The sequence below is a fragment of the Anser cygnoides genome, chromosome 17, assembly GCF_040182565.1.
Source record: "Anser cygnoides isolate HZ-2024a breed goose chromosome 17, Taihu_goose_T2T_genome, whole genome shotgun sequence".
In the NCBI taxonomy this organism is placed as follows: domain Eukaryota; kingdom Metazoa; phylum Chordata; class Aves; order Anseriformes; family Anatidae; genus Anser; species Anser cygnoides.
The window spans coordinates 15,889,596-15,910,824 of NC_089889.1; the positions used below are offsets into that span (position 1 = coordinate 15,889,596).

General features: G+C 44.0%; 2 long non-coding RNA genes across 14 annotated transcripts in view; one reads left to right on the forward strand and one right to left on the reverse strand.

Moving 5' to 3' along the window:
* LOC125180551 (uncharacterized) overlaps positions 1-15,401 on the reverse strand; it is a 39,798-nt gene extending 24,397 nt beyond the window's left edge. For 5 of the 13 annotated variants that reach the window (XR_010825604.1, XR_010825607.1, XR_010825601.1 and 2 more), the window contains exons 1-2: positions 10,496-11,813; positions 9,835-9,943 (exon numbers count right to left, since the gene is read on the reverse strand). This is a non-coding gene — a long non-coding RNA (uncharacterized lncRNA). Of the gene's footprint in view, positions 1-5,731; positions 6,067-9,834; positions 9,944-10,495; positions 11,814-14,391 lie in introns of those variants that run through there. The other 8 variants (XR_010825608.1, XR_010825606.1, XR_010825602.1 and 5 more) reach the window with 7 other exon arrangements.
* On the forward strand, positions 6,074-8,019 carry LOC136786578 (uncharacterized). Its single transcript, XR_010825609.1, has 2 exons — positions 6,074-6,220; positions 7,161-8,019. It is a non-coding gene; the product is annotated as an uncharacterized lncRNA (long non-coding RNA).
* Positions 15,402-21,229: the final 5,828 nt, after the last annotated feature.

Genomic DNA, 21,229 nt, shown 5'->3' on the forward strand with positions numbered 1-21,229 from the left:
AAATGAATACCTGATTGTGCATCAAAAAGATTTCAGCAAGGTAAGAAAAAAAAAAAAGAAAAAAAGAAAGAAAACACACACACACACCACTGCCCATCGAGAGAGAAGCAAACAGGCTAGGGACAGCTGTACTGGTACAACAGCAGGAGAGAACCCCACTAAACATCTATTAAGGGCTGATCCTTGGCTCTGCTTCAGTTCAAGTGGTAGATTAAATGATCTCCTGAGGCTCCTTTAAGTCTTGCGTCCTATGATCTATGCAATTTTTTTTAGCATCATACAACATTGTTGCCAAAAAAAACCAAAAAAACACAAACAAAAGTAAATAATACTTCAGCAATGACAACGCATCTACAAGCAAGGCGACCTTATCCTGACCTCTGCTTGAAAGTGAACTTTTATAAAAGAGAGAGTAAGAATAAGAGAGATTAGAGACTTGGAAAACAGCAACGAGATTTTCATGACATGGCTTAAAAGATGAAATCTGGGGAATAAGAGCACATTAGGCAAACTGGAGGACAATTGGGTGTACTCAGAGTCTTGACTTCCGCTCGTCCAGAATTACACTTTATTGACACACATCAGATTGAAGACTAATGAGGAAAGCTGGGCAGAAGCTGCAACAGGATTTTGTTTGTTTTATTGTAATTGGTTTCCACAATAGATAATTAACTGTGAAACTCATTGCTATAAGACATGTCAGTGACTGAGAACTTATCAAGAAGAGAGAGAAAGGGAGCGGTGTTAACAAGAACATGAGATAGAATATGTATTTAGGAGGAAAGAATTGTTCCTGCTCACAAATTATATCAGACATTAAGTCCCACGGAGAGAAACGATGTAGTTTTGTAGCATGCCATTGAACATTTGCTCAATATGGACATCATCTATTCCATATGGTGCTGTTCACCATGGCTGGCAGAAAAAGTCACCAGGTAGATCTACGTTGTCTTAGCTGTAGCTGTGTCCTCAGAGCAGAAATAAAACACCTGTGTGGGTATCTATAGGCTGGAGGTTGGCACTGGCACTGCCGGGCACAAAAGAAAAGATCTTCAGATTTTAATAGTATCAGTCAGGGGCCAAACTTGAATTATATTTGGGAATTTGGCCCCTGAAGGAGAGTTAAGACAGACTGAAGTTCCCCTGACACTTGCAGCACCTAGCATCTCTTGCAGATGTCCCAACCAATTCAGGGCCTCACTGAAGTCCTCCGTGGAGCAGCAGAAAGAGACTAGGGTATATGATACAGAGTTAAGACCTGCTACATAAAAGCTGTGCATAAAGGCTGTTTAACAATGCCTTTTTTGCAGGACAGCTAATGACAGCATTGGAGGAACTGTGGGGGAACACTGATTTTCAAGGTTGTGTGAAAAAGAAACATATTGCTTAATGCTTAAGTACACTACCTACAATAAATCTCTCTTCATGTGAAAAAGTACACCCACCACCTGCTTCCTAACTTAGCTTTATCACCATGAAATTGAAGCAGAGATCAGCTCCATCGAGATGGGTCTTTTATGAATTGGTGGTTTGAATATGATGATAATAAGTAGCCATGTGACAGCAAAGAAGCTTCTCAATTGAATAAATATGTGTCTTAAAATTGCATCCAGCAAAACAGTGGGCAGGAAAAACAATAAGATCCCAAACCTTTCTTTCCAATACATGTATTTTATTTTTGTTTTAGGTCTTCGTGCCCCTCTAGCAAAGGTCATAAATTATTTAACTGCTGCAGCTCAGACTTCTCTTTTTTACTGTCTAATAAAATCTGAGAAACATAAATCTATTTTAGGTTCTTTTTTAAAATAATTGAGAATGGTGACAACCAAAACAGGAATTGAAGCAACAATTCAAGGCAGGGTGTCAGTGAGTTGCGAACACACCAGGAGATTTCAGCAGAAGGCTTATTAGGAGGCATTTTGCTTATTTCTGGCCAGAGATGTTTCTTTCCTTTTTTAAATTTAATAATTTATAGATCTGATGCTTGTTTTTTGTCTCCTGGCTGCATGCTTGCTATTAAACACATAAGTCAGGTGTTACATTATTATATGCTGAACTGCTTACATTTCAGCCCAATGATGGCTCAAAGAGGCAGTGATAACTCTGAGGGTATGTATCATGCTTTGGAATTATTAAAGATGGGATCAGATCATCATCTGATTTCATTGGTGCTCTTTCACCGCAAGATTTTAAATAAGTGGCAATTTCTTGGATATGGGTCAGCGATCGTTTGCCACCTGGAATTACTAACATTTAAGTTCAGCTATTGCAGAAATAAAAGGAAGAATCAAGGTCAAGGAAAATGTAGGCAAAGGTACAAAATGAGAGCAAACACGGAGAGGACAGAGGGGGAGCAGCTGGATGCTTACGGGGCGGAGGAAGGCAGATGTATGGATGGTGCTGGGTCCCAGCTGAGCTGTAGGAGGCTGGGAAGTCCTGACACCTCTCAGGGTTGTACTTGTGTACCAGTGCCAGGAGAAATGGCTGTGCCAGTCTGCCTTTATCAGCCCCACTTCGTCTCCTGGGTCCTCCTCTACACAGACATGCTTCAGGAATCTCCACAAGAATAACGCTAACTTTTCAGACCACAAACCTGCTGGAGTTTCTGCCCAACTCTCTCACCCAGTACTGATCTTTTTCATGTAAGAAAACATGAATGGTAAGAGGTTAGTTTAAGTGCACAGTAATAGATTATTTCTATACAAAAATAGATTGCCTCCTTACGGATGAATTGCTTCAGCTTCCTCATCATTTCTAGCTGAGCAACATTAATGACTCCCATACACAGCCCTACCAGATCTCTGACACTTCCACATCCCTTCTACAGGGGAGGATGCTGAATCCAGAGGTCACAGAGGGCCCTTCTTCCACTTTTTCCACCATCTTTCACAACTCTATCTGAGCTGGAAACAAGGCAAAAGGATTTTAAAGGAGCAGGTAAAAGGTTAAGTGGGACACAACTGACATGAAACCTGCCTTAAGGTAGCAGATGAGAGACATGGGCAGAATGGATGCATAGATCTGGAAGGAAGAAAAAAAAAATGACAAAAAGACCTTTACAGCAGTGTAAAGGGGGCTGTGCCATCTAAAAAGAGTAGCATTAAAAAACAGAAATTCTATCTGTGATGGCAGGGGCTCCAAAACTGACAGAAGGTAGCTGAGGGTGGAAGGGAAAATGTACTTTGATGCCAAGATTATACTTTGTGTTAATTGCTGGGTTAGGTAATAAAAGCTCATCTGCACCCCCACAAAGGGCACAGAGATATGATGAGGGGGGAGCGCAAATCACCTGCCCCAGCTGCTCCCAGGCCATCACAGGGGCCACCAGCACATGCAAGGCCCATTTCCACAAGCCCAGAGGAGCCTATGGGGTGACAAAGTCAGATGGGAACCCAAATTATGGACTCAAGGGATGGGACCCCCTGTCCAGGCCCCCCCCTCCTTGGGCTGTTCCAGGCCAGCCTCAGCCACACCGCCCAGGTGTGAAAGCCATCACGATGAGTAATGCCAGAGAACCTTTGGGCCTGAGGGCACGGGGGCCTGAGGGTATGGGGCACATTAACGGGATACCACGGAAGAGCATTTGGAAACTGTGTGGGACTTACATTGGGTGTTTAGAGAGGAATCAAAGGCAGGGAAAAGGGGGATCTAGGTGTTCTAGGGAGGAATAACTGTGGGAAAATAGAGGAATAAGGGGATAAAAAGGACTGGTCTAGGAATCTACACTCGGCCTCGCCGCTGGTTGGACCTGCAACACAGAGCTAAAGCAGCCTTGCCTTGTTCATGCTTGTCAGATCTGGTGTGATACCCCTAATGTTAATAGTGTTTCAAGTGGGAACCTTTTGTGGAAGAGCTCATGGGCAGTTTATGCTTTGTTTTTCACATGACTTACGAAGTTTCTTAACAGCCATGGAAATGTTGTAAGTCTCAGGAAAGGCTAGTTAATGTAAAAGGGAATGCACTGATCGTGTAGCAGAGTAAAAGTATCAAATCCACAAAGGATCAGGAAGAGCATAACACTCATTTGCTGTATTTCTGTTTCATAACTAAGCTCCATGAAACATGGAAAGAGGAGGAATTCCAAACCCAGACAGCAAAGGGTAGAAGAATATTCAGTTATTAAAGCTCTATTTGATAAAATACATGCACTCCTGGCAAATATAATAAATAGTGAAAGAGCTGAGAGGAGACAGACTCCATCTTGATCAGAGGCACAGGGTAGATGGGGCCTTGCAGGAGGCCAGGACTCAGGGCACACTCCATCCCCACCTCCACCATGGCTGGAGCAGCCATGGGGGAACAAACTCACACCCCATTTCCTCTGTTTGGTTTTGAGTGAGATTGATTTCACCATCTCAATTGGATTCATTTTCACTACATGTCTCATCTGAGCTGCCCAGATCCCCTCTATACACAATGGAGAGAGAAGTGTTTCCAGAGCAGCCTACCCTATCCTAAGACTGGTACCCAAGGATGAGTACACTGCCTTCTGGAGGGTCTCTCCTCTCTCTGCAGATGGTAAAGGAGCCCAGACACCAAACTGAGCCAGTCTAACTATGATTTAGGCCACCAGAGGACTCTGTATTTCCAATTTTGCAATCAAGAACTGAATTCTTTACCGGGACAAATACTTTTCTTTAAGCTCGCCTGGTGCTGAGAGATGGCAGATAAGCGGCAGGAGAATACTCTTCTGGAAATGATTTGGACAGGAAACCTTTCCATTCCTGCAGTTTGGAGTGAGTTTGGGGCCCTGAGGTGCAAGGGAGCAGCTCTCAGGACCTGGAAAGACAACTTCCCAGGGGCTGTGATACTGCTGGCAGTATCAGTAGTGGGCCACAGACAGCCACATCAAGACACCTTCCCTTCTTCCACCCTTGGAGCTGGGTGGCAGATGGAAAGACCTTCCCAGCAAAGCCATCTTGACAATCCTCAATGCTAGTGGCAAGCCCACCCTGTAACTGTGCCCACCATATTTACAGTTCCTCTTCTAAGTGTGCTTGTCTGTATTTGTGTTTTACATCTATCCATCAAATCAAACCTAATTGTTCTGTATCTATGATCTGCCATCTTCATTGTATATTATTATTACAATCACTGTGTTAACTATAAATTTATTAACTATAATTTTACAGTTGTCATCCCAAATCAGTGCTGAATAAGACCAACAAGAAACTGGAGGACTAGAAAGAGGATCATTGCATGAGTATTCCTGCTGACTGCTATTTTGTCAGCCAGCTGACCATTAATCCATGCAAGAAATGCTCTGAAGATGATGTGGTGCTCACTTTCAAAGAAGAGGTCTACCTCACAAAAGCTAAGATAACATCTACAACACTTCTCCCTGGCCCTGATACTTTGCATACAGCTTTTTTGTTTAAAAAAAATCATTGTCCTAAAATTGCATCCACTGCCAGCCACTCCTTGTGAACAGATAAATTGTAGGATGAAAATCAGCCCCAAAGAAAGGCAGCTACATTTCCTCTTCTGTCAAGGGTCACTGCTTGAGGGTCAATGCAGTCATTGCCAGTGGTGTTTTAGGCTACAGACAAGCAAGGGACAGGCTCCTTTAATGACTGCCACTCTTGTTAATCTCTCCCTCTAAAAGAAGTGCTAACACAAAGCCTACTGATACCAAGAGAGCTCTTCATTAAGGATTTAAAATGAATCCCAAATTTAAGAAAGAGGTTTTCTGGCTAGAACAGCAACCATCCAAAGTAAAAAAAAAAAATACCTGACAAGGTTACAGCCCATTCTCAGTTGAACACAGCATTAGGACACTCTGATTTGCAGTGAGATGGGAGCAAAGTCCTCTGTGAGACAACACTTCCCGCTGAGGCGATCAGCTCCGGTGCAGACGCGTTCTGCAGCAGAGCGGGGGGTGGGGGGGTCGAGGCAGGCAGGGCTTTTTTCCCGGCATCGAGGCCACTTGAGGCAGCCGCGGGAGCCGCCAAGCCCCGGCAGCCCTCACGAAGGAGGCTGCCGAGCTGTAAGCGGAGCCAGGAGCGGCAGCGACGGGCCGTTTTTACGTCGGGCGTCGCCGCCATTTTGCAGCCACTCGCCGGGGCGGGTGAGTACTCCCCGAGTGTATAAAAGCGGGCCCTAGGGAGCGGCGCGAGCAAGGAGTGCCGCAACCAGGATGTGTGGGGCAGGGAGGAGCGCAGGGAGGATCCTCTCACTCTGCTTTGGGAACTCTGTCTCCTATAACGTGTAATTCACTATGGTGGGTACCCGTTGTGGTGGCTGGGCCAAGGCAGCAACCCAAAGTGAGGAGACACAGCTTCTCTGGGCTCATGGGGGCATCCAGGTGGATCCCCTTTGGGGTGACATGGCAGTCCAGACTGGTGACTGTGGGGAGCTCTGGAATCTGGAGGCCACCCTGGGTCCTGAGGGAAGAAAGAACTGTCATGGGTGCAGGTGTGCCCTGCTCAAGGAACTGCTTGAGCAGATGGCTGGGCTGCAGTGAGAAATTGGCAGCCTGAGGGGCTCCTGGAAGTCTCTGAGGGAGACAGACAGGAGGTGTGAATCTATCCCTACTGAAGCCCAGCAGCCCCCTCCTAAGTCCCTGCAAAGGGTAGTAGCTGATCCAGCTGCTCACCTGCGGGACAGAGGGCTGTATCCAGTTCTGGGCTCCCCGGTACAAAAAAGACAGGTCTCCTGGAAAGAGTACAGTGGAGGGCCACAAAGATGATACAGGGCCTGGAGCATCTCCCCTGGGAGAAAAGGCTGAGAGACCTGGGTCTGTTCAGCCTTGAGAAAACAAGGCTGAGAGGGGATCTTATCAATATTTACAAATACCTGAAGTGTGGGAGACAAAAGGATATGGCCAACCTCTCTTCAGTGGTTTGTGGGGAACAGTACAAGGGGCAATGGCCACAAAATGGAGCACAGGAAGTTCCGCACCAATATGAGAAAGAACTTCTTCATAGTGAGGGTGATGGAGCACTGCAACAGGCTGCCCAGGGAGGTTGTGGAGTCTCCTTCTCTGGAGATACTCAAGAGCCGTCTGGACGCCTACCTGTGCAATTTGCTCTAGGGAACCTGCTTTGGCAGGGGGGTTGGACCCGATGATCTCTGGAGGTCCCTTCCAACCCCTACAATTCTGTGATTCTGTGATTCTTTGATTTCAGTTTTACAGCGGATTTCACTGTTTCCCCCACCAGGTGTTACCTGCTGTTCTCCAGGTGAACAACACAATGAACAGCTGCAGTCCCATGGAGTACATGGCAGCATATTGGACAGCGCTTCTGACTGCATGGGGCCAGCTGCATGTGCCCCACAGAAAGTCACTGTGATTCTTCTCATCACTTTCTAGCCCTCTATCCTTGAGCTCTTTGCCAGGAAACCCAAATATTAGCATAAAAAACTGCATCATGAGCAAAGCAAAAGTACAGCTAGCTGGTGCAGTGAGATGCCACCCCCCCAGCCTCCCCAAGACAGTCAAAACATGGGACAGATTAGCATGGTTGTCTCCTCAAGGCACAGTGATGAAGGACACTGTGGGTTATTCTGCACATCGTCTTTTCCAGACAAGTCTGCAGTGAGAATAGGCAAGGGGAAGTGAGCATTATATCACCCTCCTGGTTGAGATGAGAAATTAGATACAGACTTGTCTGTCCCTCACCCCCATCCCCTGTCTCAAAGCATCTCCTACCCAGTGGCCTTCCATGCTGCCTGCCCCTTGGAACACCGTGGGACAATAACCACTCTGGTTTGGCCACCCAGGGCCATCTTACCTCCATGTGCACAAGCACCCACACATAGCTGACAGTCTCAGCCTTGCAGATCTATCTGTGCTCTTTCCCTTCTCCCCATTTGCCTGTGGGAATCTCACACCGGAGAGATCCATCTATCTCCTTCCAGCCCACCCTGCTAGCCTGACATGTACAGCTCCTGCAGCCGTGACCTCAACAGGCTAATGCATGCCCTGGCACCACTGCCAGCATCTCTATTACACACTTCCACATGCTATTATCTCAGTACTTGGTTTCAGTTTCCAAGCCAAGTGCAACCCAATTGTGTCATAGCTATCTTGCTTTCAATTCTTAAATGCACGGAAGTAGGGTAAATATTTACAACTGAGAGCTTAATCAACCACCAGAGAGATACACAGATTGCTTTCCTGGCAGAACAAGTTTGTTCACATACATCATCCTGTATTATTTCTCTTGAGTTTCTGAGTCCCAGACCCCAATTCACGACATGCTTCCTGGATTAATCTGTCTGTACCTGCACCTGTCTTTATTCTTTCTGTCTTCCTGCACAGCCTCTATGGAGTTCAGGAGCCTCAAAACGTGACCACCATCACTTGACTCAATTTTTCTGGCACATCATACAAATACAGATTCTATCCCCATCTCAGTGTCACATGAAGCTTATCCCTGAACCATCTGAGTTAAATAAGTTGACCAGTTGCACAAAGTACAGTTTTTTTTTGTTTTTTTTTTTTTTTTCCCTTAGAAAATGTGTTACATAAAACTGGCTGATCAAACTTTTCAGCAGAAAAATAACTAGCTCCCACAGAAGTAGAAGTGTCATCTGTGGCAGTTTGTGTGGGTCTCCAGGATGGGTAAGCCTTGCGAAGCCTTGGTTAAAACTAGGGGTCTCACGGTTTTCAAGCTCTCTTCACACTGTTTCTGAACATGCTCTGTAGAAGACTGGTCTTTCTTTACCTAGGCATGGGTCCCCAGGCACAGTAAATGAAAAGCATGTTTCACAAAGGTTCAGTAATTTGTGCTGGATGCAGAGCCTCACTGCTGACATTTCCTCACTGCTGTTTGGATGCTGCTCACTCTGCAAAATTTCCACAGGAGAAAGGAGGACTCTAGTGAAAGACTCACCAGTCCTTCCTCCACCAGGACTAATGGAGCAGTGTGTTCCAGCTGTCACGTAGGCTGCATCAGTGTCTACGTCTAACTTCTTGCATGCTGCCTAAACCTCAGCATAGCTTCTGCCCCTATTTCTTTACATGGGGAATGCCACAGTACTGCTTGGCCTCATTGCCCTGCTGAGTACTAGCTCCCTTGTTCCCTAGGCAATAACACCTTCTGCTTCATAGCTTCTTTACCAATGGCCTAATTATGCCCAGTGTTGTTAGGATGGCTTGACAGTCCTTGTACAGGGACGCCTTTCTTCAGTCTAACATTGCTGCTTACCATTATTACTGAGTTTGTATTTCCACGTGTTCAGCAACTCAGTGGTAATAGAGTTGGTGACAGCTTTGCAGAATTAGAAAGTGAATGTCTGGCAGATGCCTTCTGTACTGCAGGCATCCTGACAGCCGGGATCAAAGGAGTTCACACTGTGGATTCTTCACTGGACATTGCTGGACACCTCCAGTCCCTGCCTGCACTGATGAGTTTCATTTTTTATGAAGGCTGTGGGCAGCTGCACAACCAGAACATTTACAGCTCTCCCTTCCACTATTCCCTTGTCCTACTTTTGAGAGAGCAAACATTGTTCGTTCTACCTTTTGTATTTATTGTTTTCCGCACAAAAGTAACTGAATCATTATGCTTGCATTTTCCCTTATCCATCTGTAAATTTACTTCCTGCATCCCTTTAGATTGAGCCTTTATCATGGTTCTGCTCTAGTGGGTGCACAAAGGGACCCAGGGTAGCCACGCTTTCCCTGCTGTTAATCCTGTGCAAGGAAAGTTCATCTGTCCTTGCTATTTGGAGGCATTTCCTTAGGGAAAGATCTGTTGCTCTGAAAAAAACTCTCTGGTAATTAGGAGTCACATGCCTCATTCATCCCAGTCGTCTCTCTTCTTTCCCACAGTGAAATTATAAAAAAAGGCTATATTGTTTGGAAATCCACCATTATCAGCCACTTACATCTGTCCACATTCCCTGCTTGTTCTTTTTGTAGGTGATACTTTGTTTTCTTCCCTGCTGTGGGTTTCATTAGGCTTAACAGCTGCCGCCATGTGCATTTCATAATGCGCTGGGAACATAAAAAAAAAAAAAGTGTTCCTAAAATTAAACTGGTTCTTCAGTAAGAAAAACATCTATAGAGACTCCAAAACCATGACTAGGAGCTGCAGGATAGAACTGGCCATTTGCAGAACGACTGCAGCATTCAGCTCCTGCAAGCTGTTGCCCCTCTCCAGCTGGATGTGAGGTCTGAGTCCTGCTGACCTGCTCCGCACACCATCACAGGGCCACGGGAGCTCACTGCTAACTGGGGAATCACTGATGCCCCCTCAAACCATGTATACTGAAGATGCCTTGCTGGAACAAATTCTCCAACTTCTTATCCGTTAATTTGACTCTCTCTTCAATGATATATTTGGAGCTAATTATTCGTGACAGCTAAACTTGAAATGATTTTCCAACTCAGCTAAGAGTGGGGAGTTGATCTTTGGTCACTGAAATATTTCCCTTAGCTAGAAAAACAGGCTTCCTTGTTTTTGATTCTCCCTTATCATCACCACCACAGTGCTTTACCTACTGTTGCTGTTGTTACTACTAAATTATTATGGATTGCTGTTAGTACCAATGAGTTGGAAATTTTTCATCTTGAGAGAGATTTTTGGCTCTCCAGATACAGATGCAGTGGCCAGCCACAGAGTCAGCTCTGCAGGGGAGCTTGGAGGATTCTCCAGGATGCATCTAATAACAAACGGAGACAGTTAAATGGCCTTCAGGAGTCTGTTGTTGCCCTTGCTTGAGTGTAAGAAACCACCAAACATTTATAAAAATATCTCAAAGTACTTGAAGTGTCCTCCATATATTATCTATCTCAGCATTTAACCAGGAAAATAACTCCTTCTCCAAAGGAAACAGGAAAAATGTTACTTGATGTCAGATATGTCTAGACTGCCGCTATTAGATCCACCCATGGCCTTAGGGGCTCCACCAGTTACCAGCATACTGGGCTTCATCTGGCACACACAGGGGTGCAAGCACTAAACCACAACCCACTCCATCCTCCCGCTCCAGGCCCTTCCCACATGCATGTCACCTTGTTCATGCCAACCATCACTCCAGCACACTTTGTGTAAAGGGCCACGTCACAGCAGACATTCAGCTTTTCCATATATTCACCAGGCATCCAGGCTGCTGTTGGAAGGCCTTAGGAATAAACCTGTAACCAGAAGACCAAATTCAGGCCCTCCCTGCTCTTCATGATTGAGCAAAGGGCTTACGCTGTTCCAGTCCCTCCAGAACAGACGCTGGAACAGCGCAGGAAGGCTGTCCCTACCCTTTCTTTTCTGAATCCTCCCCCAGCAAGGGTTTGCAATGATTTATTCTCATTCCCTTGGCTGATATGCATTTGTCCTACCAAAGCAAGATGCATCTGGAAAGGTATGCTGGTTCCAGAGCAGTGGGGCACTACAGGAGCAAAGTTTCCTAGACACAAAGAACTGGTCTGACAGAGGGGACACTATCCACAGCTGGCAGCCCAGAGGTTCTCCTCTAACCCTTCAGAGATGCTCCCTGAGAGCTGTACCTGCTCCCTCTGCTCCCAGAGATGCAGCCTTGCTGGCACAAAACTGTAGGCCATGAGAACAAAAACAAAGTGTCACAAGCCTTGAATATCCCTGAAAAAGAGAGAATACATAGACATTGAGCATTTCAAACATCTTCCTATTAGCTCACCCTACTGAAAGGCCAGTCTGTCTTCAAATGGAAACAGTGCATGTAAAAATAACAATATGGGGCAGAAGCATGAAGAAAAGAAATCATGAATCAGAGGTTTGATCACACATAACTTTCCTGCCTCCACAGAACTGATGAACCACTAATCACCACAGGGCATAGCTCAGCTCAGTGCACAGCTGCATATACATTTTTATTCAGATGAATCTCACCAAAACTTAGAAAAATCAGCTGCACTGACAATGCCTTACAAACACTTGCAAGTCAGGTCAACAACCCCAACTTCAAATATTCCATCTTGGCCTGGGTTTGTTTGTTTATGCAATGTTTTATCAGCATGTTCTTCATGAAACAGAAAAAAAAAAACTTTGTGCTTTCACTTCTTCACAGGCAGCAGTCTGCAGAAGACTGAATTTAAGAAGTTCAAAATACCTTTCAATTGCTTTTCAGCTCTTCACTGAAGTCCTCAAAGGACCTCTTTAGAGACAAGAGCATACTAAGCTGGAGCAACTTCTTCGCTCCATTGAATTTTGGTATTGCCCCATGTTTTGGGCAGCTGACAGATATTCTAGAAAGTAGTCCTGGATTTATTAATGGTTCTCAAAACTTGCCACTGAAAAATAATTTCCATGGTATGATCAGCATGGTAATAGATCTGAAGGTAAATGCAGGTTTTGGACCTTATTGGTTTCTAATATTCAGCTTTAAGAATCAGATTACATGTTTGTTCAATAGCAATAAACTTCCAGAGTTTTATAGACTCATAAAAACACTACAACTGCTTCCATTTATGGCCTGTATATAATTTACTTGGGTAGGTTTCCTCTCTAATGGTGCAGTGCAAGTGATTTGAGTTCTAGTAGCTGGAAACAGTACATCTACATTTGCAGAACTCTCATAAATAATTCTGCCTGATGGACAGCATCCCATCCAGACTGTTGCAAGGGGAGGAAGGGTGGGCAGAGGAGTAGGGGAAAGAGAGGAGGAAGAGATGGTAGGAATAAAAAAGGGATGCTAGGACACCACAGAAATTGGGAATTCAAGGATCCTCCTTGTGCTGGTAGTATCAAAATCCCATTTTCCTTCTTAATTTGTGTGATGCTTTGAGCTTGAAATGTATTCACAGTTCATGCCAGACTGCAGGCTGAACTCATTCTGAGCCTTGCAAAGGCTCATTTGAAATGGAATCTCCCAGGACACAAAGAATTCCTGAGCACTCAGAGGTGCACTCATCTCCCAGGAAGCTTTACAGCAAGAAATGAATTGTTAGACTGACTTACAGCTAAATGAATTATTTGGTCTCAGGTACAAGAACAGGAGAGCAGTATCTCAGCTTTAAGACCCTTCAGCCATAGCAGAAGGGTCAGCCTGCAGTGGTAGAGGGAGGATGTATAACTGTGCAAACACCCAAGGCAGAGGCAATGCCATCTTTTATGTCTGTACAGCACCTAATGGTTAAATTACTGTGTCAAGATACTGATTGTAAGCAGGGCTGTCTGCCATCTATCACTATAAATGACATTAATGGTAATGACACTTGATTTTCACAGGAAAACAAATCAATTAAATAACATCAAGTCCTTTTTGATAGAATTATAAAACAAAGGGTTAGCAATTGTGGGTCCCATTTTTTAATGCATAACTGGAGGACACTCAAGGCTAATAAAAGAACCAGTATAGAATTGCTATTATTTAGACGGTCAGCCATGTGACTCCTATGTGAAGTTCAGTGGTCTGATACCACTTCTGTGACATACAGCAGAATAAAAATCCCACTGGCTTTTAGACATTGCTGTGTTGGCTCTGGCTCCAATGACTTCACAAGTTCCTAGACCTATTTAACCTAGCAAAACAATGGCTCAGGGTTGATATGATTCTTTAAAATATACTGGGTAAGTAAATAACAAGGACCAAAAGGAATATGTAAGCTAGAGAATAATAAGATTGAAGTTGTCATAAATAAATTTAGACTGTAAGGCAGAAACAAACTAAAACATCTAAGGAATTATCTCATGGAATGACTTTTCAAACAGTACAGGGAGGGCAAGGAGCTTAAAGTAAAAAAAAAAATTAAAAATAATAAAAAAAAAAATTAGGAAAGCTTGTAGAGCGGTATATGGGTCAGCCTAGAGTAATAAATGAAATGGGCAATATGAGTTCTTACATGACTCACTTGCCACTCTACTAGAGGAAAGTGGAGTATGGAAGCTCTCTTGCTTGTTGTTTTTACTTTGCTGATTGTATTTATTTGTTTCATATTGATTCTGCACTGAGCTGTCCTGACAGATATTTTTGTAACCCCACCTACTCTTTTCATAACAGTCAAGCTTGTGTAATGGAAAAAGGATTTATTTCAAAGGAATTTTATGTCAAAAATGGAATCAGACAAGGACTTGTGGACTTGTAACTATTTTGTTCAGCTTTCAATCCTCAGGAATGCTGGCCATAGCTGTCCTGGATCGTGAAAAAGAAGTACCTGTTTGCTAATGGCAATTGTTACATGCTAGAAGGCCCTATTTTTTTCACAGCCACAAGCATGTCTTATTATCAGAAGCCAGAGGTCATTTTCTTCTTATTCTAAGCTAGCCTCACAGTGAATGGCATTAGACTCATAGAAACCAATAAACTGATATTGGTACTGTTCTCTTTCAGCTTTATTCACTCAAGTGTATTGGATAAATGTCACATTACAGCACGATGCCATGTCAAACAGAAAAATTACTCAAAGAATCTGCAAGAGTAAAACCAATTCTTAACTTGGTTGCATCCAGCACAACCAATGCACAGTACCTGACTGAAATGTTATTGTAGAAAGTCATCTGTAATAGTTGTCATGAAGTGCTCATATTCAGCACCTATGCTGGACTTTCAGAAACAAGAAAAAAAAAAAAAGAAATTTACTGCAGTATGTTTAGCTTCAAAAAGGGGCACTAAATTAAAATTCTTCTTTATTATCTCTCCTGTTTAAAGAGAGAATAAAAGAAGGTTAGAAAAGTAAAATCCTTGGGTATGGTGTAAAAACTCAAGATACCACACTGGGGCTTTGAACAAATGCATATCACTAGCCAAAAGCATTTCAGAAAGACCAAGGGAAGCCAGCATGACTAAACACAGAGGCAAAAAGAGTACTAAAAATACAAAGGGACAATCAAGGTTTAGAAAAATAAGTGCACTGCAGAAAAAATAATACAATTTTTGCAGCTGTTTTTACTATGGAAGAAGTCGAGAGACTCCAGCACAGGATCTCTCTTATATTGAAGGAGGTCATGAAGTATATCAAAAGGTATTATAAGAAATCACCAAGACCAAAGGATATTCTCCCAAGAGCACCTAAGAAACTCCACTGTGAAACTGCTGAATTAACAATTGGTGTGCAAGCTGAAATGTAAAAATGTCTCAATGTCAAGACGCTTGAAGATAGCTAATGTGGTCTCATTTTTTTAAAGAGGATACCATGCTAAATTCAGAAACTACAGGCTGGTAGCACATCTGTACTAGGCTAATTGATAGAAATTGTAATAGAAAAGAGAATCCATGGATAAATAAAATATAATGGGAAAGAGTCCATGACATTTTGTAAAGGGAAATCATACTTTACAGCCTAGTATAGTTCTTTGAAGGCGTCAGTAGAAAGAGGGGTAAGGCGGATCCAGCTGATAGTGTATTTTCATTTCTAAAGATGTTTTAAAAAGTTACAAAAAAAAAAAAGAAATTAAGATATCGTGGAAACAGGGGGAAGGTCCTCATAAAAATTGTTTAAAGTATACAAAACGTGTTGGTAATTAAATGACCAACTTTCATAGGTGATGGTGATTCCTAGTGAAATTAACAGTGAAAAAAAAAAAAACAAACAGAAATTATGATAACAAAAGACAGAGTGTCACTGTGTCAACAAGCATGATGCAATTACCAGTGGATCTCTGTGATCCTCAACTCAAAAAGGATAAACCAGAACTTGGAAAAAAAAAAAAAAGGCAGTAAATGTGATGAAATGTTCAAAGTGATTTCTATTCACAGAACAGCTACATACACTATAATTCTTCATCCTGAAAGATATCTGGACAGGAGGAGGCAGAAGGGAGAGATGAGATAGATATCTGTAAAAGCATGAGAGGAAGGGAATGGCCACCTAAGGAATAGTTTCTCAGCTATCAGATGGCAGATTCAAAACAAACAAAAGGTTTGAGGGAGGTTCTCAGTGTAACACAGAGGTACCTTGTGGAATCTGCCACAGGCAATTGTGCAAGACAGAAAGTACTTGTATTCAAAATGAGACTGGGCAGGTTCATGCTCCAATGAGGTCTGCAAAATACTCGGTACCTCTTTGGTCTCAGTAGTTCTGTTTAACTATTAACTATTAATAACTGTTTAACTAGTAACTATTTAACACTGAATATGTTGCTCCTATTACATTTACAGACTAATTAACACAGAGAAAGAAGCTCCTGTAACCAACAACAACAAAAAAATTCAAGCCTCTCTCTTCGTTTCCTAGCTTTATTTCAACTAGTGGACCTGCTAGGGTAGATGCCCCAGGTCCCCGTCATTTCTGACTGTTGTAAGTTTATCCTGCAGCCTAAGACAAATTCTTTCTGATATCAGGGGCCGATTGCCCTAGAAAGAGGCTAGCCAATTGCCTCTGTTTGTTTTCTGAAGCCAGGTCCAAATTTTCTGTCTTTTTTTTTTTTTTTTCCATTGCATTTCAAAGTTGGTCCAAAAATTCAAAAATTCCATAGGGTTTTCTTTTGGACCTTGTTGGAACAGATTCTCAATTCCCAATTTAACCAGATTTTGGTATTTACATAATTTCCGGGGTGGTAAGGGTCTTGGGGGGGGGGGGGGGGGAGTCGGTCAGGGGAATGCAATGGTTGGAAGTTCCCTGAGCGGTCCCATTGGCAATCTGAGCTTACACAGGAACTCAGGTTGTTTTAAGAGTTAGCTGCTTTTCTGTTTCCATGACAACTCTCTCCCGGACCCATCATGGTCCCTCCGCCCCAGAGGGCTCACACCGCGATTTTGAGATCTCAGCCTCGGGTTGAGGCGGAACTATTAACATTCCTACATCCTCTTCCCCTGCTCATTCAACTTCAAACAGCTCTGTTAAATACTACATGCCACACAGCCTTTAACACCTTCAACAACCCTTTTAACACTTCCTTTATCTTCCTCCAGCCTGTACTTTTCTAATGCCAACACCAAAGGCTCAGTCAGGGACCAACTTAATTCCATACCTTTTCCCTCCAAGATGCTGAAACAACATATCAGTATACAACATTTCATCCTATTTTCCTTCTCTCCTCAAAAACAATTGATCCATAAAGTGGCCATTTAGTTTATATAGTGGCCACAATTGATTGCAATACTTAGTGGAAATCCTCTTGCTTTCCGCGCCCCCCCCCACTCCCCCTTCCGACAATATCCTTGCAATGTGCCAATATACACCCAAGGAGGCTTTCTTTAAAACGTCTTTGTTTTGGATATTACCCATTTCCTTGATTTCCCATTCCCTTTTATTTATTTATATTAATTACTGTCCCTTGTTTCAATTTCCACGCAAACCTTTTTATTGCAGGTTTTTACTATGTTTTCCTAGTCTTCTCAAATGTCCCAATTCTCTGGGATTAAACTCCACATACAAACTTCACTATTTCAGATTATTAATGAGCCCCGTTCCAATCGTAAATCCACAGGACTTCGGAAAAACACCTGAAGCACTCAGCCTTCCGTCTTCTAGACAAACAATACCACCTTTTCCACAAAATTTACATTTCAACAAGGCCGAATTTCAAGCCGAATGCTAATTTTTCTCATGCACTTTGTTAGTAAGCCTACACAAAACAAGGAATCACTCCTGTGTATCCATCAAGACGGGGGTTTAAAAGGTACTGAGGCCTAAATAAATTCGCTCTCCCCCTTCTTACCAAATTCCCAGGGCTCAGGCCCGAACCACCAAAGAAGTGGCTCTCCGTTCTACCGCTTTGATAATCAGTCAGCCCCCCTCCCCCGATACTTGGGAAACCGACCAAACACCACCGCAAATATACCGAAACTTTTAAACTGTTACTTAGATAATGCTCCCACCTTCCTCCTTGTCACACTCAAAACATTTAAGAACGAAATAGGATTGCAAGATGCACCGCCGGGCCCGTGTATTGGGCACCACCAATCAGCATTTGGATAAAGCAGCACTTCTTTTCGGTCTGTCATGCGCTTCGTTCATCTCCGGCCGCTCCCCTCGCGGAGAATACGGAACCGCGGATCGGAACTCCGCACTCGCTTCGCAGCGATGCTGCGTCTCACTCACAACACAATCACGCAATCACACAGAGAGGCCCCTTGCACTCTCGCTCACAAAATAACATTAATTGTAAGATAGTATTGTACTGTAAGGTTCCGTTTTCTGGCCAACTTTCTTGATCTTCTAGTTCATACTGTGGCCACCAAACATTACAGTAATCAACCAGTTTACCCTTTCGTAACTCCTGCCCGAAACACCCCTCCTTCCAGTGTGCTAATAAACAGCCCAAAGGGGAGGATCGCGGTACCGAAGCATTACCGCCCAGAATACTTTTAAGTTTTTCCATTATCAGCTATAGCTTTTACCGAACCGAACCAGATGCTGAGCCTGCAGCAAAACCAGACCACTGATGCCGAACCTGCAGCGCTTTCGCGACTGTCTGACGGACGGCGCCTAGGCTTACCACGGGAATTCCCTAGCCCAACCGTGCGTGGCTTTCGCCGCGTCTGACCGGCAGGCTCCCAGACCAGATCGGTACCGATTACCAGAAAGCACCTTTTTCTTACCCTTTCAGAGGTACGTTGTGAGCAGCGGGGGTCGGTCGCGGCCGATGGCTCCCCGAGAAACTCCCCGGTGCCGGCTGGAGCGTGATCAGTTCGCGAGCCGCCTCAGCAGTGCCCACGAGGTCCCATCTGGGTCGCCAAAATGTTAGCGTTCATGAAGACACATAATCCACAAAGTGATTATATGAAGGTGCTTTATTAGGTGCCGGAAGTTAGGGGCATGCCTGCCCAAATCTAACTTCGTCTGATTTGTTCTCTTAGTTCTCTTTTATCTCCTAAGATACTACATATGCATTAGGTTTCACAACTCATCTATGCATATTCATTTCCTAGCTCCGCCTAGCCTCGCTTCGTATGCTAATTATCTTATCAGTCCTTCTGCGCTTGCGTATTACTCTCTGGTGGTCGTCCGGGTGGTCGTCGGGATGAAGTAAGATGTCTTCATCAGAGTTGAACTTTTTAACCTTTCCTTCTCACGCATGCTCTCTGAGCCCTTGGTCTCAGTCCAAACCGCAAGGTTGGTTTGACCCAGTTCCCAGAGTCCAAGAAGCCCCAGTTATCTAGATGTCTTGCAAATTGAGCATTCTTTTAATCCTCCTTACTCCTCATCATGAATTGGTGCATTCTCATGTTACCCTTGCACATATATTTTGTATCTTCCAAGCGCAGCCTCGGAACAGTACATCACAAATGTAACATACTAAACAATATTGTATTATTTCTTCTTCTATTACTAACAGTTCTAGAGCCACAGGTAAGGAGAGGCTTGCTCTACTCATACCTGTTCCTTAGCATCAATCGTAACCCCACTTGGAAAGTATGCACTCACCATTCAGACCATTCTGAAACACTCACATCTTTGTGTTAGGTGATTATCAGCAGCAATAGGTGCTTTTCAGAGCAGATTTATCTGTCATGACTGTCAAAATTGTCTGCAACCAGGTATTTGTACTGCTGTTATCTATTTGCTGTCTTTTGTGGGTCAAGGCTTTGGATATTACCTATTATTATCCAACCAGCTGAGGAGTTCAAGCAGTTTTGTCCACACTGGAGAGGGGGGTGCCTAGCAGTGTAAACATTTAGCAAAACTCTGAGAAAATGTCTTGCAACAGCCTTGCTGACCACACCTTTCTGCAACAGTCTCATCATCACAAAGATTCATAGAATCATAGAATCATTAAGGTTGGAAGAGACCTTCAAGATCATCTGGTCCAACCATCACCCTACTATAAATGTCACCCACTAAACCACGTCCCTAAGCACCACATCCAACCTTTCCTTAACCCGCCCCCCCCCCCCCCTTCCCCCCCCCCCCCCCCATGGATGGTGACTCAACCACCTCCCTAGGCAACCCTTTCCAACGCCTGACCACTCTTTCTGAGAAGAAATGTCTCCCAATTTCCAACCTGAACCTCCCCTGGTGCAACTTGAGGCCATTCCTGCTTGTCCTATCACTAGTAATCTGCAAGAAGAGGCCGATCCCCAGCTCCCACAACTTCCTTTCAGGTAGTTGTAGAGGGAAGTTGTATAAGGTCTCCCCTGAGCCTCCTCCAGACTAAACCCCAGTGCCCTCAGCCACTCCTCATAAGACTTGTGTTCCAGACCCTTCACCAGCTTCGCAGCCCTTCTCTGGATACATTTCAGGGCCTTGATGTCCTTCTTGTAGTGAGGGGCCCAAAACCAAACACAGTACTCGAGGTGTGGCCTCACCAGAGCTGGTACAGGGGGACAATCACCTCCCTGGTCTTGCTGCCTTCACTATTCCTGACACAAGCCAGGATGCTGTTGGCCTTCTTGGCCACCTGGGCACACTGACGGCTCATATTCAGGCAAGCATCAGCCAACAGCCCCAGATCCTTTTCCTCTGCACAGTTTTCCAGCCACTCTGCCCCAAAACCTGTAGTTTTTCTCTGCCCCAAAACCTGTAGTGTTGCATGGGGTTGTTGTGACCAAAGTGCAGGACCCAGCACTGAGCCATGTTGAACCTCACACCACTGGTCTCTGCTCATCGATCCAACCTGTCCAGGTCCCTCTGCAGGGACTTCCTACCCTCTGGCAGATCAACACTTCCCCCAGCTTGGTGTCACCTGCAAACTTACTGAGGGTGCACTCAGTTCCCTCATCCAAGTCATCAATAAACATATTAAAGGAACTCCAGAAAGTCCTTTACAGACTTGCAGTAAAATTCTGCTTGGAGACAAATCCTCCAAATGGTTATTAGTTTAACAACATACTGTAAACCTTCATTAATGTCTTCCACAACAAGGAGGAGAAAAAGCTTTAGATCAAGACATTTGAGTCGAATTTATTTATGATGCTCTCAACTCCTCTAAGGTAAAATTACCCATACCATCTGGGAGTCCACAGAGAGTAAATTACATTACATCACAGAAATCTCCATCAGCTGTGACGGACTAACTTTATTGTATGAATCTTCTACTTCAGAACTTCCTTTGGTTGCCTGCCAGTTTCAGGAAGGAGTGATCTCTTCATTCATAACCTGGCTCCTGAGAATGTATGCTTTTCTCCTCCCTTCTTCTGAAGCACTGAAGGCTAGGCAGAGAGAGACATGCAAGTACATAAGGGATCACATTAAGAGTAGCATTAACATCTTTAGATTCAAGTTCAGTGTTTCTCTCTCTTAGGTTCAGGGTTAAAATCATCATCATATATGGAGCTTTTGGGAATTTTCCTTAAGATTTTAATTCTGGACACTTTTTTTTTTTTTTCTCCTATTTGTCCTGATCTGTAGGCTGCAGTCCAAATTTAAGGATCATATAAAAACAGTTCATAAGAGTTTCCAAGCTGCAGCAGGGGACTAATTAGC